This window comes from Spinacia oleracea, chromosome 5, assembly GCF_020520425.1.
Source record: "Spinacia oleracea cultivar Varoflay chromosome 5, BTI_SOV_V1, whole genome shotgun sequence".
NCBI classification, from domain to species: Eukaryota; Viridiplantae; Streptophyta; class Magnoliopsida; order Caryophyllales; family Amaranthaceae; genus Spinacia; species Spinacia oleracea.
The window spans coordinates 4,730,256-4,747,170 of NC_079491.1; the positions used below are offsets into that span (position 1 = coordinate 4,730,256).

Below are 16,915 nucleotides of genomic sequence, written 5' to 3' on the forward strand. Positions count from 1 at the left end.
TCCAACGTCCATGTCCCCTGTTCCTCCAACGCGTCGATTTCAGCGGCCATTGCCTGACGCCACCCCTCATGCTGCATCGCTTGTTTAAAACTCTTAGGAACTTGCCCTTCTTGCAATGCTGCTATATAATGCCTGTGCTTTGACGAAAAACGCTCATAATTAACAAAATATGTGATAGGATAAGGAGTACCTGAGAGTGATGACGCCGTAGGTGTTTTGTCGGAAGTACTATATTTTTCCCGTATTGTATGTATCACACAGTCTTTCAGCTTTGTCGACGGAAACTTCACACGCTTCCCCCTTCCTAACTCCGTATCCTCCACACACTGCCTTGTCTCACTCTCGTCACTACCCGTCGATTCCTCTACACCTGTCTGTGAGGAGACGACGTCTGAATCCACTCGACTAGGTGTTTCATGTTGTTGTTCCTCCCTCACAGGCGACGACACTCCCCTGTCGTCACCACTGGTCAATGACACCCCCTCATCAGCTCCCGGAAGCGACAACACTCCCTCAGTATCACCTGTAGGCGGCGACACCCCAGCAGTATCACCTGCAGGCGACGACACGGTCTCAGGACCCGTAGTCCCACTCTCATCCAAACTCCAATGGTCAAGCCCCCCATGACCATCATGCACCGGTGGCAACACATCCGATTCATCTGCAAAAGGAAACGTCCCTTCATGAAACTTGACATCCCGTGAGACGAAGAACTCATGTGTCTCTAGATCATAAAGTTGCCATCCCTTCCTGCCAAACGGATAACCCAAAAACACACATCGGCGACTCCGAGACTCAAACTTATCCCCTTTACACCGGAGATTATATGCATAACACAGACACCCAAACACTCGGATAGGCACATACGATGGTGGTTTACCAAACAACATCTCATAAGGTGTTTTATTGTCAAGGATCGGGGTAGGTGTACGGTTTATCAAGTAACAGGCGGCCAAAATACATTCCCCCCAAAATTTTATTGGAAGATTTCCTTGAAAACGTAACGCCCTCCCAACATTCAAAATATGTTGGTGTTTTCTCTCGACTCTCCCATTTTGTTGAGGCGTCCCAACACACGACGACTCAAACAGAATCCCATGTTGACGAAAATAATTTTGTAAGCAATTGAATTCAGTACCATTATCACTGCGTACTACCCGAAGGGATCTATTAAACTGACACTTAATCATGGCAACAAAATTAAGAAATGTCGATGCAACTTCCATTTTATTATTCAGTAAATAAATCCACACACCTCTAGAATAATCGTCAACAATGGTAAAAAAATACTTTGCCCCACAAGACGAGGGAGTCTTGTAGGGTCCCCATAAATCAAGATGAACCAATTCAAATGTGCGACTAGCACGACTAACACTAACTGGAAAACTCTCCCTACATTGTCTCGCCCGCGGACATACATCACAAATTGTTTTATTCTTCCTAATCTTATGACTCACATGAGGAAGTAACTGCAACACTTTTTCCGACGGATGCCCCATCCGTTGATGCCACAAGTCGACCACACACTCCACTGCTAGCACACGAACCTTTGGAGCCCCACGGAAAAAATATAGTCCTTCCTGTCGATCACCTACGCCAATCACCATCCTCGTCGAGCGGTCCTGAAGAACACACATTTTGTTAGTAAATTGAGCAGCACAATGTAATTCGTCACTTAATTGAGTTACAGAAATTAAATTGCAGTTCAATTTAGGCACAAATAGAACATTATCGAGCACGAAACCATCCTCCAAGACCACCGAACCATATTGGTTTGAATTTGCAGGTTGACCGTCCGGCAACACAACCTGTTGATTTCTTGATGTCTTGATATTTCTCAGGATTGAAATATCACCCGTCACATGACGTGATGCCCCACTGTCAACAATCCAACGTAAATCAAGATTACCTTGCAACTTGGTTGAAGGTCGTGACAAGATGTCAACTATTTGCTGGACTTGCTCCTTCGTCACCCCAACAAGCTCATGATTGGTGGTCGTCACTGCACCATGCGATCCGTCTCCACTCGTCACAGTGGTTGTCGCCCCTCCTGTGGCATTGCTCACGGCATTGGCACGAGCGACACCACTGGTCGACGACGCTGCCCCGCGAGCTACTCTGCCTCCTCTAATCGACGTCCTGCCTCCCCGACCAGGCCCTCGTCCACCTCGTTTCTTCTCATCCCACCATTCAGGAAATCCAATCAGCTGATAACAAGTTTCTTCCTCATGACCCTCACGATTGCAATGACCACAAAATCTGCCACTGACATCTCCCGACCTCGACCGAGCCTTAGTCTCGACCTTGAACGCCATGACACTCTCCGGACCTCTCGCAGCCTTGGCGCGCATGGTCTCGGTATTCATAACCGTCTGGTACGCCTCGTCGAGTCCTGGCAACGGCGATCGTGCTAACAGTTGTGCACGAATGGCTTCATAGTGATCATCCAGGCCAATTAGGAAATAGTGCAGACGATCTTCATCGTGAATGTCCCCCACCTGCTTCGCTATATTACACGTACAACCCGCACATACACACCTGGGAACTCGTGCATACTGTACGTACTCCTTCCATACCTTCGACAAGCGGCCATAGTACTCCATGACGCCCTCAGACGTGCCCTGCTTGCAACCACTCAGAGCCATCTTAATATGGCAGACCCTGGTGCCCGACACGACGCAGTACCGCGTCCTCAAATGACTCCACAACTCGTGAGCAATATCAAAGTCCTCCAGATGCGAACGCAAACTCTCGTCAATGGTGTTTGTGATCCAAGACACCACCATCGAATTGACCGCAATCCAATGTTTCATCTTCGTCTCGTCCGTAATGGGCTCCTTCACAGACCCATCAAGAAAACCAAATTTGAATTTTGAAATCATCGAGCGACGAACGGCTTTGGCCCATTCATCGTAGTTCGATGCTCCTCTCAGTTTCACAGGGGTGATAACAATACCGGGGCCGTCGCCTGACCCGAGATAGTAGTCTAGGTCGACGGCGGCGGCGATGACCTTTGGTGGTGCCTCCTCATCGGAACTCATGGTGATACTTAAGGAATTGTTAACTCCTAATCTCAATACTCAACAAGCGAAGAAAGTCGCTGTTCTCAATACTCGGCTACACTCTCTCAAATTTCTTGCGGAAAAAAAAAATCTAGGGTTTTTAATCCTAGGCTCATGATACCATGTCAAATATTGTGTAATCTCGTATCATTCTCATTAATAACATACGTATATATAGTACAACTCAGTTACCTAAACCCTAGGTACACATTAGGTAACTCACCATAGTTAGGACTCTACAGAATATTCACAGAATAATATCTAATATCTTAACATATCTTAACAGTTCTCCTCTGTTTAACAACTTGCTCATCTTTTGAAATCTTGGTGTTATACCAAAGAGGCTCGTTAGGGAAACTCACTGTATGGGTTCCTGAAAACAACAACAACAACAACAACAACAACAACAACAACAACAAGAAGAAGAAGAAGGAGGAGGTGGGGTATTGTTGGAAGAGTATGAAGATGAAGGTTAAGTATTTGGATGATGTGGTGAAGTTTAAGGGAATGCATTGTGCAATAGACAGGAGAGGGAGGCTTCATAAGTTGAACACTAAGACAATGACGGTGGTGGGTGCCTTGGTGTCCGAACCAATTGGCGAGCCTGAAGCTCCCGGAGACAGGCGGAAGCGGCTCGTGGTGGGCCCCACATCAGGGGAGCTCCACATGGTGGTTCGAGAACACGTGAAGATATATCATGAACTACTAGTAAGGTTGAAGATCTATAAGTTGAATGAGCGATGCGAAAGATGGGTAGTGATCATACCCAGATAACAAATTGTTCCATGATAAGGAGTTTGATATCGGAGTTTATAAATTCAAGGAAGAAAACAACTTCAAAATATTGTCATCCAATTTTTCTAGAATGATTTGGCCTCCTCCTACATGGTTTCTCCAAAGGTATTGCTTTAACTTAAACTATTACAAAACATGTGTTTGTTTTTATGTTTCTTTCAATTTACATAAGTTTCGATATGTTATTATATTGTACATTCTTTCAACTTGAGTTTATGTGTGTGTTGGTACGACTAGCTAGCTTTAATTCAAATTGTGCCTAATTATGTGTTTGTTTTTCGTACATTGTATTGATATTTTGAGGAACTGATCAAGATTTCGTGATTTATCGAATTGGTTACTAGTTAGTTGCTATTGAAGATAATATCAATATCCCTTGATTGATATGATCGATCTCCTTGATTACAGCATTGATCTACTCTCTTGTATGCATATAATATATTTGACTTCTTTTATGTGAATACTAGTTTTATATGCACGCGATACATGCCTGTATTATATATCTAGTTAAATGTAAATGGTTGAGTTTCCAACTTTAGGGGCGGAGAAGCGTAGTCGTTGGATCTCCCTCGGCCATGGCGATTATTCCGAGATTTTCAATGAGTTCTTCTTGTATTAGTTTGTCATGGGGTTTTATAGCTCTTTCATTCTAGGCATTTTGTAATTGAATTAAGTTGTGAACTTACGAAGGCCCTTACCGCGGTTTGATTTTAGGCATTTTGTAATTTAATTTGATAAATTATGTATAATTAGAATATTGTGTAATCTTATAAATTAGATTAGCATATCTTTTGGTCAATAATTATTCCGTTATTTTGGCCTAGCACAATATGATAGTTTAGGCAAGCATATATTTTAGTCAATAATTAGTCCTTAATTATAGCTTTAGTTTACGTCCTCAGCTCTTCCGAATAGAGATATACAATGTATTTCTAATTTACAAATATACTCCGTATATCTTTTGGAAAAAAAATTGCAAATTTAACGTTGATTACTATGCTTTGTGCTATTATATATATCACCACAAATTTTAGACAATACAAATTGTTCACAAAGTTCATCTTAAAAAAATTATACATCAAATTAGTAAGTTCATTCAATAATGCGAAGAAAACCTAAATCACAAAAATAATCCCCAAAATCTGTAAAAATCAAGAGAGATTAATAAACTTAACATTCTTCCTTCTTTGCTAAAACAAAACTTAACATTCTTCCTTCTTCCTTCTTTGCTGGGGTTATAAGAGAGATTAATAAACTTAACATTCTTCCTTCTTCCTTCTTTGCTGGGGTTATAAGAGAGATTAATATCAGTAACATTCTTCCTTCTTTGCTGGGCCATTTTTCAGCTTCTGTAAACAAAACAAAATCAAAAGTATGCAGTGAAGAATGCCTTGTGCTTAATATCAGTGACCTTGTTCACGGTCTAGTCCTAGGTACCTACTCTGCGTTAAAGTTAATGACATTTGAGGGAGTATACGTTGTCCTATTAACTCCTAGAATGCAAAATATTCATAATGTTGTACACAAAAGTACAGATGTATATTTATCCTTCAATGTCCAAATAAGGTTCATTATATTTAAAATTTTGCTAAGATTGAAATATGCGTTGTGACTAAATAGATAGCTCTGATTATATTAAAGTTCTGCTAGGATTGAAATGTGAGTTGTGACTAAATAGGAGCAGCAGACTAAGGTGTTTATGTTCTTGTTGTTGTGTCCTCTTGAAGATCATTAGCCGTGTGAGTCTGCTAAAGATCATGTCTTAATGATGGTGTTTCTTATAAAATAACTTTGAGACTCTGGATTTCCAACTTCCTCATTATGGACAATATTTATTGGGTTTTGTGTGGAATGATTTTAGAATATGAATTCCTTTCTTCTGGATAACCTCTAATGGAGAACTCTGAACCATGACTATCAGGTAAATTCAATCAGCTTGTTTACAACAAAATTCAGACCAGGAACTTTTTGATTTCCTTCTCCTCCTTACTCGATGATCTGCTAAAGAAATGCATAATTTCTGAAATCCATAAGTAACATGTACGGAGTAGGATTTACTTCAAAAGTATTCCAAAAACTCAACTAATTCAATAAAAATCCTTCCTTATTAATCTCTCCTAATTCTTACTCTTCTCACATCAATAACCAAATCAAACCATAAAAAAACTCTGTTCTCGAGCAAGAATAAAAATTCAACCCAACACCGGCTCATCAAATTCAGCCTAAAACCCATTTCTATAAATCAATCATCATAAATAAAGATTCAACCCTAATCTACTCACAGAGTCACAGTAGCAATTCAAATAAATACAAACAAAAAGGTCAAAATAGACAAATGCTCACACAAATTCACCACAAAAAACACATAAATGGAAGCAGATTGAAAAAATGTAAGAGAGAATCGGTGATTGCGTCTTGCAACATTCTGGTGGACCCTATGGAGAGAACATTGCCGGTGGCTGTAATGGTGGATATGAGTTAAGTGGCACAGATGCAGTATTGATGTTGAGCCTATGTAGGAGTCGAACCTACACCTTTGTGTAAACACAACGCTCTAACAATTTGAGCTTATGGCTATATCATCAAATTTAATCAATCCGACAAAATCAGCATTTCTACATTAACATTAATGCAGAGTCACAGATGACGACTTTCCAACTGATTCATTCAACAATGTCAAATATCATTATTAGAGTTTATGATTCAGCTATCAAAAATAGGAAATCAAAGTTAAATATTGTATATGGCTTAGAATACAGAAGTCCATAGATGAAAAAGAGAATTAATTTAAATTGAATTTGTAAAGAAAAAGTCAGAAATCTCGTGTGGATTAGCCACGCTCATCGCAAACGCCATGAGATTGCTGCGTTTGCAAAAGAATAGAGATTCATCACCCTTTTTCAGCAACATTGCAACAGAAATTTGTAAAACTCAATTGGAACACAAATAACTTTCGAGGATAGAACACAATACACCGAATTTGAAATTGAAATGGGAAGTTCAATTTAAAAGGGAGAGAGAGAGGGGAGGGGAGGAGAAACATTTCTGTGTTGGGTATTGCTGTTACTGATTGCAAAAATTTAAAAGACCTCTGTTGCATTCTTGATGTTGCATTTCTACTGCATTTTTGATTTGGATTTATGAGTATAGTAATAAAGCAATGGTATAAACAGGATGTATACAAAGGTACGGAGGAAGAAGGAAGGAGGAAAATGGATGAAATGAGGGTTGTTAACTTCAAGTAAATTCAGTTACTGTCTAAAATTGAAACTTTAAATAAATTTTCAGCCTATAATTAAGTCGAATTACAAAGTAATAATAATCCAAATTGGATTAAAACCCCTCAATCTTGTTTGGGAAGTAGCCAAAAAAAACCAAACTAATCAGATCCCTAAAACTAAAACCGCAATAACTACAGATTTTATTGAAAAATACGATATAAAAATTATAAATTTCACAACAAAGAATAGTAATTGTACCAAACCCGAGTAAAAAATATTGAAACATAAATTGTAATTGCATAACAACAAAGAAAATTGGGGAAAAAAATCTGGTTCACACCTTGAAACATAAACTGATAAAAGCCCAAATTTCTTAAATTGAGGGAAAAGAAAATACCTGAATTCCTTGTTGATTCAAAATACAGAATCAAAGCTCATAAAAGATATGAAACCCTAGAAATACAAAATTCAAGATTTAGAGTCAGGAAATACCTAGAACTACTCCCTTTTAACTGATGAGCATGATTTGCCACTTGATTGAAATCTACACTGGCTCCTCACTGTAAAACATAGAAAATATCCATTTTAAAATTACAGAAATGAAGCAAAAATAAATTTAAAAAACCCAACAAATATTGGAAAAAAAAACACATAATTAAACTCACAGAGTTATGTCAAGGAGCTTTTCATAATCTTGAAAGAAAAGGGTTACAACTTCAATAACAAAATCTGGGCAACTCTCGTCAGCTAATTCCTGCAATTGGTTGAACTGATCATCCAAATAAAGCTGCCAAAATCATCAATAAAATCATTTAAGTTTAATAAATAGAGATTGAATAATAGAGATTGAATTCCCCTCTTGATAATTAAATACAATCCAAAATGAAAATTGAAAATTCACCAAAACCAATCAAGTATTTCGTTATCATTCTCGATATGTTTTACATGTAAAAAAATGCAATTAAGGAATTAGAATCTCAAGGCCTTAAACCCGGAGCTGCTCACGACGCTCACTTTGGTTTCCACTAGTCTCTTGCATTGTCGGCCCTCCAGCAAGGGTCCGATGTTGTTGCTCAAATCAATTCCACGAATCACTGTCTTTGACTTTTCCCAAATCAAATCCCCAAATCAGATCCAAATTCGAATCAAATATATCCAAAATAAATCCCCGAAATCAAATCAAAACCCCCAAATCAAATTAAATCTCATCTACAAACTGCAATTCACCAAATCCCACAACTCTTTTCCAACCGATCTCAAAAACCCACCAAATTTCTTTCCAAATTATGAACACCAACTTCCAAAAACAACACAATTGAAGAAAAACCCAGGAAAAAAGAGCAATTGTGAGAAGATCAGACGGTGATAAAAATCGGAAAAAAAAACACACATCAAATCAACACAATCTTCATAATCAATTGGAAAAAATGAAAACTTAAACAAAATTTTTGAAATCTTACCCGAATCTCCAAAAGATCAATCGGTGATGGTGATGGTGATGGTGATGGCGACGGCGAGAGGCGGAGGAGAGAGACTGTGTGTGTGCGGTGAAAGAGAGATGAAATATTTAGGGTTTAGAATGGAGGATGGGATTTGGTGGAAGAGGATTAGAGGGAGAAGATCGAAGAAGATGAAGAGGATCGAAGGAAAAACACAGAGGAAGGAGAGAGAAAACGGGAGGGAGGAAGGGTTAGGGTAGTTTAGTTTAGTCGCTCAGCACGATAATCAACGAAGGAAGGGTATTTTGGTAATTTTGATTGGGGACACGAAAAGTGTTATTACCAAATTAACCTCAGCTGTTCCTTTATATAATAGAGATAATTCATTAGGTAAATATTTTCTATAACCATGTATAGAATATCCCTTTGCAAGGATATTATTTACTTTCCGTAGTTAGGTTTATTATGTTATATAATTAGCCTTGTACTCCTTATTAATTAAAAAAAAAAAAGTAACTTCCTCTCAACCTTTCAGTTGCAAGTTTGGTTATCAGTCTTTACAAGTATTCACAAATTCTTATTTACAATGGGTGTACAATAAATATTGTATATCGGAGTAAAAGTTAACTCAAAATGTTTAAAAGTTAAGCATATATATGTAAAAGTTATCTATTTTTCAATGATAAATTTTTTCATTTTAGTAAAACTTATTTCTTCAAAATAAGTAATAATGTATAAAATTAATCATTTAACCCTTTAAAATATTTATCTATTAATTTTCTTTTTACTAATATAAAAGTTAATCAAAACTAGGTTAAAGTTACAAAAAAAAAGGGTTAAAGTTATCTTGGTATACAATAAATTTATTGTACACCTTGTGCGCACAAGACCTTTTGACAAATATTTGATAAAATCTCGTCATTGTGCTTGATTTATGTGTGTGTCAGTACTAATTAAAATAAATCAATACAACTAGCTATACGCAATCAATCAATTGGTTATTGTCATGATATGGTGAAATAATTGGTTATTGTCTTTGGTTATTGCTTGCTAGTTACTACAACTGATACAAACTTTGCATAAAAAAACATGTGTTTTTTTGAGCATTTCGTAAGCTTATTTCCCCAACAAAATCATAGGAATAGTCAACTACTCCGTATATGTCCCATAGTTGTTTATGACAGCAGCATGTATTATTTTCAAAATCAAAAGGCAAATATGTCTAAAACTACTTTAGTTGTAATTAACTACTACGTACCTTATTAAAAAAAAATTATATTGTAAGATACTACCTTTGATTGGATTACCAGCATTGATTAAACATTTCGGGGTCGACCTCGCTCGTTCCTTTTATCAGATGTGATCAAGAAACAGATACCTCTAGTGAGGAGTCATCTGAATCAAGTGACATAAACAGAACAACCAATTACAATCAGCAGGATGATGATGCAGAAGAGGCGCGGAGAGGTTTCTTCAACGAAAAACCACATGCTTTTGCAGCAAATCACTCTAATGAAATAAGACTTACTCCTAATGGAAGAGGTACAGGTAATACTAATTAACCCCCCTAGCTAACTACTCCCTCCGTCCCTTAATACTCGACCTGTTTTGACCGGACACGCTTGTCAATGCACAACTTTGACCACCAATTTCTTTAACTACATATTATAAAAATATTATATTTTGAAAATATATATTAAGATGAAGCCAACAATACATTATATATTAACATTTATTTTCATATACTAGAAATAAAATAGGGTCAAAGTAAATTATGTAAATAGTAGAAAAAGTCAAAACAGGTCGAGTATTAAGGGACAGAGGGAGTAGTGATGAACTGATGATACTTTTTCCATTTATGATTCTTGTTTAATAAAATTGACATCAGAAATGTCCTTTGATATCGAAGTAGAAAGATTAGCTTAAGCATGTGTGAAGGCGTTTGTCAAATTGTACACTCAATTATACAAGGATTTTAAATTTTATTCATGTATGTAGGTCCGGATTTATCGGATGAGAGAGTTCGGAATGCAAATTCCACACCTGTAACTCCTCCTTCAACTGCACAACAGGTAACCATAATTCTCGAGAATGCTTGTTATTTCCAGTTACATGGTAAGTTTACAGCATAGATGCTCAATTATTGCACTTCCTCTGACCCTTTCGACATGTTGCAGACTCATAATATTGGTTCCTCAACTGTCAACTTTGAAGGGGGTGAAATCAGGGCAGAATTTCTGCCAACCTTAGAAACAATTCGGGCTAAACACGGCACCCTATTTGGAGTAGATTCTGTCATTACTAAGGAAATGCGAGGTTACGTCTTAGAGTTATTGGCAAAGGTCATGATCATTCAACAAAATGTTAAGGCAAGGGACTTTACTGATGCCGAAGTTGATGGGCTACCATCGAAAGTATCTGACCTCCAACGGGTAGGCTTAAAAGTAGACTGGTTAGCTCCAATGGTTGAGAAGGCGAGGATAATCCATAATGAAAAGAAGCTGAAAATGGAGAGGTTAGAGAAGCTGAAGAAGATCGAGAAAAGCTGAAATCGACATGGAGGAAAAGGAGTTCATTGAAAGAAGCGCGAAGAAAAAGAGAGAAATTGAGATGGAAATAGCTGTTTTGTCTCCTGGTATTCCATCTCCTTAGCTCAACCATTGTGTGGTTGTTTTTGTTAATAGGTGAATGGCCTTATTAAGATGTTCGGGATGAGTTCAGATTTTGTAAGTGTGACTAATGAAACAAACTATTCGACCGGTCTCTTTTATTTTATCAGTGGCTTAAATATGTATGAAAACATATGAATGTTTAATTTGTTATTTTAATTTGTGAAACTACGAGTACTACGAGGGGATGAGTATGAGTTTTTCGAGTCTTTTTTTTAAGGTATGAATGAGGCACAAGGACAAACGGAGGCGAGAGGATTCGAACATGAGATCTATTATACACAGGCTTTCGGTCTTAATTATTAGGTCAAGACCTTAACGGTATGAGTTTTCCGAATTCCGAGTCTTGGATATGGGACTATGCAAATTTCAGCCTTCGAAGCTGAGAGAGGTAGTAATACTTTTGTAGGGAACTAGAGATGGGCTTTATGGAAGTTAGCACCCGGTTCACCTTTAGGGCTAATCCGGATTAGGGGCGGGTTCTAGGTGGTTAGGTTCCAGTCCCCTCCCAATTGTTTTTTGCGGAGATAGAACTGGGTTCTCCCTACCAAGTTCAACCCCAATCACTACTGAACCAACAAGCAATTAGTAGAGATATGCTTTATATATGGGTGTGTGCCTTAAACTTCAGAGTTCAGACTATCATAGTTTGGGCTTTTGAGCAGTACAAAACAGGTTAAATGAGTAATTGGACCGGACACATCTATACCTAGTATTTAAAAAAGAAAACCACAATTTATTAGATGACATGTGTCAACGTATTTGATTAGATGACACGTGTCATCCATTCTTTCCTCTATCAATTTGGTTTTATTTTATATTTTCTTTGTTGTTTGATATATTATACAACTCCAATCGATTCTTTCACTTCATCTTCCTCATACAACATCAATTTCACCAGTCTATTCATTCAACATTTTCCACTCCATCTTTCCGATTAACACTCAATACTAATACACTATTTAATTTATATATTAATTCAACTTTTAAAATTTACCTCTATTAATCATATATTCTATCTAAAATCACAAGCTCAAAAAAATTTGAACTTAAAAGGATAAACTAAATACAGAGTATCATAGTAACCACTACACAATCGCCTGTTCTTTGAACGGGCTCAAAGGCTAGTTCTTGTAACTTAGCATACCATAGTTTACTAATCATACTTGTGAAATTTTGTTTAGGTCATTACTGAAACTAACCATAGGTTTTATATTAATCCACTTCCTAAACTTCATTATGCTTCTGCATTATGAATTAGTCCTTCAACGGAAGCCTACTACATCCCAACATTCATATAAGTGTTGATCAAAGAAATCGAGTTCATAGTTCACAAGTTGCATTTTTTGTAGAACAGCAACACCAAAATAGATAGCTAGCCTACTAGCACATTCTATCACCAAAAAAAAAAAACCATGAAACATTCAACATTGAAACCAAAAGAACAAGTCAAATCATTTGCTTATCATCTAACAAACAGGCTGCTATGTACCAATTTCTATCCAAAAGATGCACCAAGAAATGCTTAAAACTGCAATCCCATCACAAAAGACCGACTCCCAAGCAATGATCAAGATCTATAATCTCCGTGGAAGAAATCCCAGCCGACAAACTAGCCATGTCCTCTTCAATTTCTTTCTTAACCTTAGCACTACGGGCTAGGAACTCTTTCTCCTCTTGTTCAATTCTAGCTCTTTTCTTGTCTAGAGCCGTTATTGATTCAACCACTGGCTTAATTTTAGGGAGTTTCAATGCTTTTTCTACAGTTGGAGCTAACCAGTCCACTTTCAACCCTACACGTTCAAGGTCTGACAACATCAATCGCATGTCATTAGCCTGAGATTCAGTTAAGCTCCTTCCTGTAGTATTTTGAAGAGTTATCACGAGCTTTGCTAGTAACTCCAAGGCACAAGCTCGTAAATCCTTGCTATGCACAGTTTTATCACAAAACAGGCTACCATGTTTGGCCCAAATGGTGTTTAAAGTTGGTAAAAGCTCGGACTTTACATTAACCCCTTGAAATTTGACAGTTGAAGAGCATCTTTCACAAGCCTGCAAACATTTGTGTAGAAGAAGAAATGCAATAAAACATGCTGCAATGGTAATTAAAATGTACTGAAAGTAATTAACAAGCATACTTACCAATGGAGGCAGTACTGTTGAAGGAGTATAATGAGTGGGATTTGCATTGAAATTTTGTTCCTCTGAGAAATCTTGTCCTGCATATTAACATAATCAAGTCTGAGTGTGTTACTCGAGTGTTGATCAAATTATAAAGGTCCTTCAATGATTATGAGTTTTAATTTTGAATTTAACAACGGTCATGCCCGAGGAGTAGACCTGATTATCATGAGCCCGGCCCAAAAAATACTGGGTATTGGGCAGAATTGTCAGGCACGAATTTTGGGCCCGACCCGAATTTTTTTATTTTTTGGGTGGGTCAAAACTGCAATTTTAGTTATAAATTTAACCGAACCGAAAATATCCGAAAAGCCTGCTATTTTGGCTCTGACCCCGACCCGAACCCGGCAGAATATGATCAGGTCTACCAAGGAGTAGGGAAGTGAGTTACCTAATCCTTCTCCTTTCTTCTTATTGTTCATCTTGGGAGTGACTATGTTGTGTTCTTCATACTCAACGGTTAATGGAGGGGCAAAATATACATCATTTTTTACTGATGGTTGCAGATTGCAGTTATCTGGAGAAGCAGACCTTACTTTGTCAGCAGAGAAATTTGATTCAGTAGCTTGTGGTTGTTCATTGGAGAAACTTGTATCTGTATTCTCTTCTTCGCCTTCCCCAGAATCAATCGATCCATTGCTTTCATGTGCTTTGGACGACTTTTGAGTAGATGAATCTAGAAACATCTCTTCATCTTTGTCCTTATCTGAGGAGCTTTCACCTGATGAATCTGTGAGCATCCCTTCAGCGTGATTGTCAGAAAGAGATTTCATACTGTTGGAGTTCTCTTCATCTGAAGCTTCTTGGGTTGAAGAATCTGATTTTGTTTCCTCTTCATTGCTGCATTCACTTCATAAACAAACAAACAATCAACCAGTTTAAGAAATCTTGACATTCATTCCCTCCCAAATTTGATCTGATCAAAGATGATAACTAGGTCTCTTCTTTCTGTTATTTGTTTAGCAAGAGGTTGTCGTTTGTTTTGGATGGAACATTGATTAGAGATATAGAGATGTATTCCTTCTAACACAATGTTAACTCATTTTTAAGTTGTGAGAAACAAATTTTGATTAGAATTAGCAAAATACAATGAAGATTGAGTACGAATATAGAGTGATAATGACAAAAGATCGAGTACTAAATCATGAAATGTTAACTGTCCTGCAGATTGTTATTGTTGTCCTATATTGATGCTAAAATACTCAAACAGATTCTATGGAAGCTGAACTCCATGGAAAACAATGGCATAAGTAAATTCTGTCAACAGATTGTAAGATGCCTCTTTTAAAACAAGGCTTAGATCTGTTATATGATAGCTTAGCTAAGTGTTTGTACTAAGTTCCTTTTGCAGGAAAAACTTCAAACTAGTTCTAACAAGTAACAATATTTCTGCTGTAAAGCTAATTTGAAACAAATTGCAGGACATTCAGGAGCAACTAATTAAGGGCTTGCCACTCTTTACGGCACCTCAATTTTTATCATAACAATTAATTCATTATGTTTAGCTGTTTTGTTTCTTTTATTAGTTTCCTTTATTAGTACCCCACACACATTAAACAAGTAATGTAACAATTTTTTATCAACAAGTGATGCAGGAACGAACCCAAATACTACGCAGAAAATACTTGTGTAGGAAGTATATTTCTGCTGCAGCTAATCAATCTGCTCCAAACTGATCAGGAGCAACTTATGGGTCTGCCACCCTTTATCAGATAACATGATTGCTGTTCTTTACCTTTCATTTTTCTGATTTTCTGATCACTTCTATGTAAATGTATAATTTAATTAGTGTAAACTGACAGCAAACAACAGTTAACCAATAATTTTGTCATGGGTTCAATCAGATAGTTGGCTTGTCAGTTCAGAATCCAAACACATAAAATAGAGCACACAAACTTTCATTAGATTTCTACTAATCTATTTACTACGGAGGACCAGACATATGTTACATAAGTAAAACTGCTCTTTCGAGTAAAGTTGTTACTTGATTTACTAACAATAAGCCTTAAACTTACTCGAATGCAAACGGTGACAAACATTTTAAAGCCAAGATCATGCTAAAACAATAATCAAAACAACCAGTTAATTACCACTTACCAGGCCTATGAAACCAGAGTTGATTACTGCAAAATTCAGTCACTCCAACCAAAATTACCCTAATACATGATCAGATGATTACCCTTCCAATTTGATGTATTATTCTGGTCACTCGGTTGCATATGTAAACATCATTTAAACTCCTATTTCAAGTAAAGTCTTTACTTGATCGAATGCCAACAGTGACAAACTTTTACAGTAACAAGTACAACCAGTTACCACAGTTCAATCAATTCTACATAAAACCCCAACACACATAACACAACACACACATATAATTTATTAAATCAACAAACAAATACTTCTCTTATCTATCAACCGATTTATAATCTTATATGATTTGAAAGAATTGATACCTTTTGCAGGAAAACCATGTCGGAGGTGGCCATATCAACTTAGAGAAATCAGGATAGGCAGAAGATAATAACCTAAAGTTATCCCCTTTCCCTAATCGATACACTCCAACTTCAACATCCTCATCACTAAACAACCTTCCATCAGGGGCATTACGACCACTATACTGAGTGAAACAGTTAGCAGGAAACACAATGCAATTTCCCTTACATTTAGGAAAATCATTAACTTTCCCAAAGAAAGTGTGATCAACACCTACGAACAACACTGTTTCTTTTCCCAAATCCTCTAAAACATCCCATTGTTTGTGTTTGTTGTTGAACTTATAAACCATAAACCTCGCTTTGGCCGTCGTGTTCTCCCGTACCACCAAGTGTAGCTTCCCTGATGTGGGGTCCACCACCAGCCGTTTCCGCCTCTTGCATTGCACTTCCCCTTTTACAACCGGTTCAGACACCAACACTTTCGCAACCCTCATTGCTTCAGTGTCCAAGATATAGAGTTTCCCTCTCCTGTCTATTCCACAATACATTCCTTTAAACTCTATGATATCATCCAAGTAGCGGAACCAGTATTGACGATTTTCCCGCACTTTTAAATTCTTCCAACAATACCTTGTCGTCTCCACGTCTTCGCTGTCACTCTCATCATGAGCTTGATTTAGATCTCTCACAGTGAGTTTCCCTAAAATACCCTCCCGGTACAACACAAGAACATCAATAGAAGAAGAAGGCGAAGTTGATGAACAGAGGAGAACTTTGTGAACACAATCAGAATACTTGAAGTTCCACCCTTGAGCAACTTCAGTGACTCGGAACCGAGTCAAGTCGAGAGTAGATGGGAATTTCTTGCATCTTTTTGCAGTTAAGGGATGTCGGAGTTTGAGTTTTCCCGAGTTCGATTCCTGAACCATGACCATCCACGGCTTCAAAGAACCAGTGAAAGGGGTGATCACATAAATGGAGCTCACTTGGAGAACTAAAGGACGAGCATGATCGTGAAAAGGAGGAGTTTCAGAGGTTGTGGAAATGGGTATGTTGAGAGGGAGAGTAAGTGATAGAGTGTTTACAGGGGTAGGAACAGAACGCATCCTCCAT

The 16,915-nt window shown here is 37.5% G+C and overlaps 2 long non-coding RNA genes across 2 annotated transcripts; both read right to left on the minus strand.

The window, feature by feature from the left end:
• Window positions 1-1,208: 1,208 nt before the first annotated feature.
• Window positions 1,209-2,141, minus strand: LOC130462116 (uncharacterized). The gene is made up of 2 exons (XR_008922257.1): window positions 1,910-2,141; window positions 1,209-1,622 (listed from the first exon to the last, which is right to left on the minus strand). It is a non-coding gene; the product is annotated as an uncharacterized lncRNA (long non-coding RNA).
• A 2,753-nt stretch (window positions 2,142-4,894) lies between these two features.
• Window positions 4,895-8,750, minus strand: LOC130461918 (uncharacterized). The gene is made up of 4 exons (XR_008921947.1): window positions 8,539-8,750; window positions 7,744-7,865; window positions 7,571-7,638; window positions 4,895-5,206 (listed from the first exon to the last, which is right to left on the minus strand). It is a non-coding gene; the product is annotated as an uncharacterized lncRNA (long non-coding RNA).
• Between the last annotated feature and the right edge of the window lie 8,165 nt (window positions 8,751-16,915).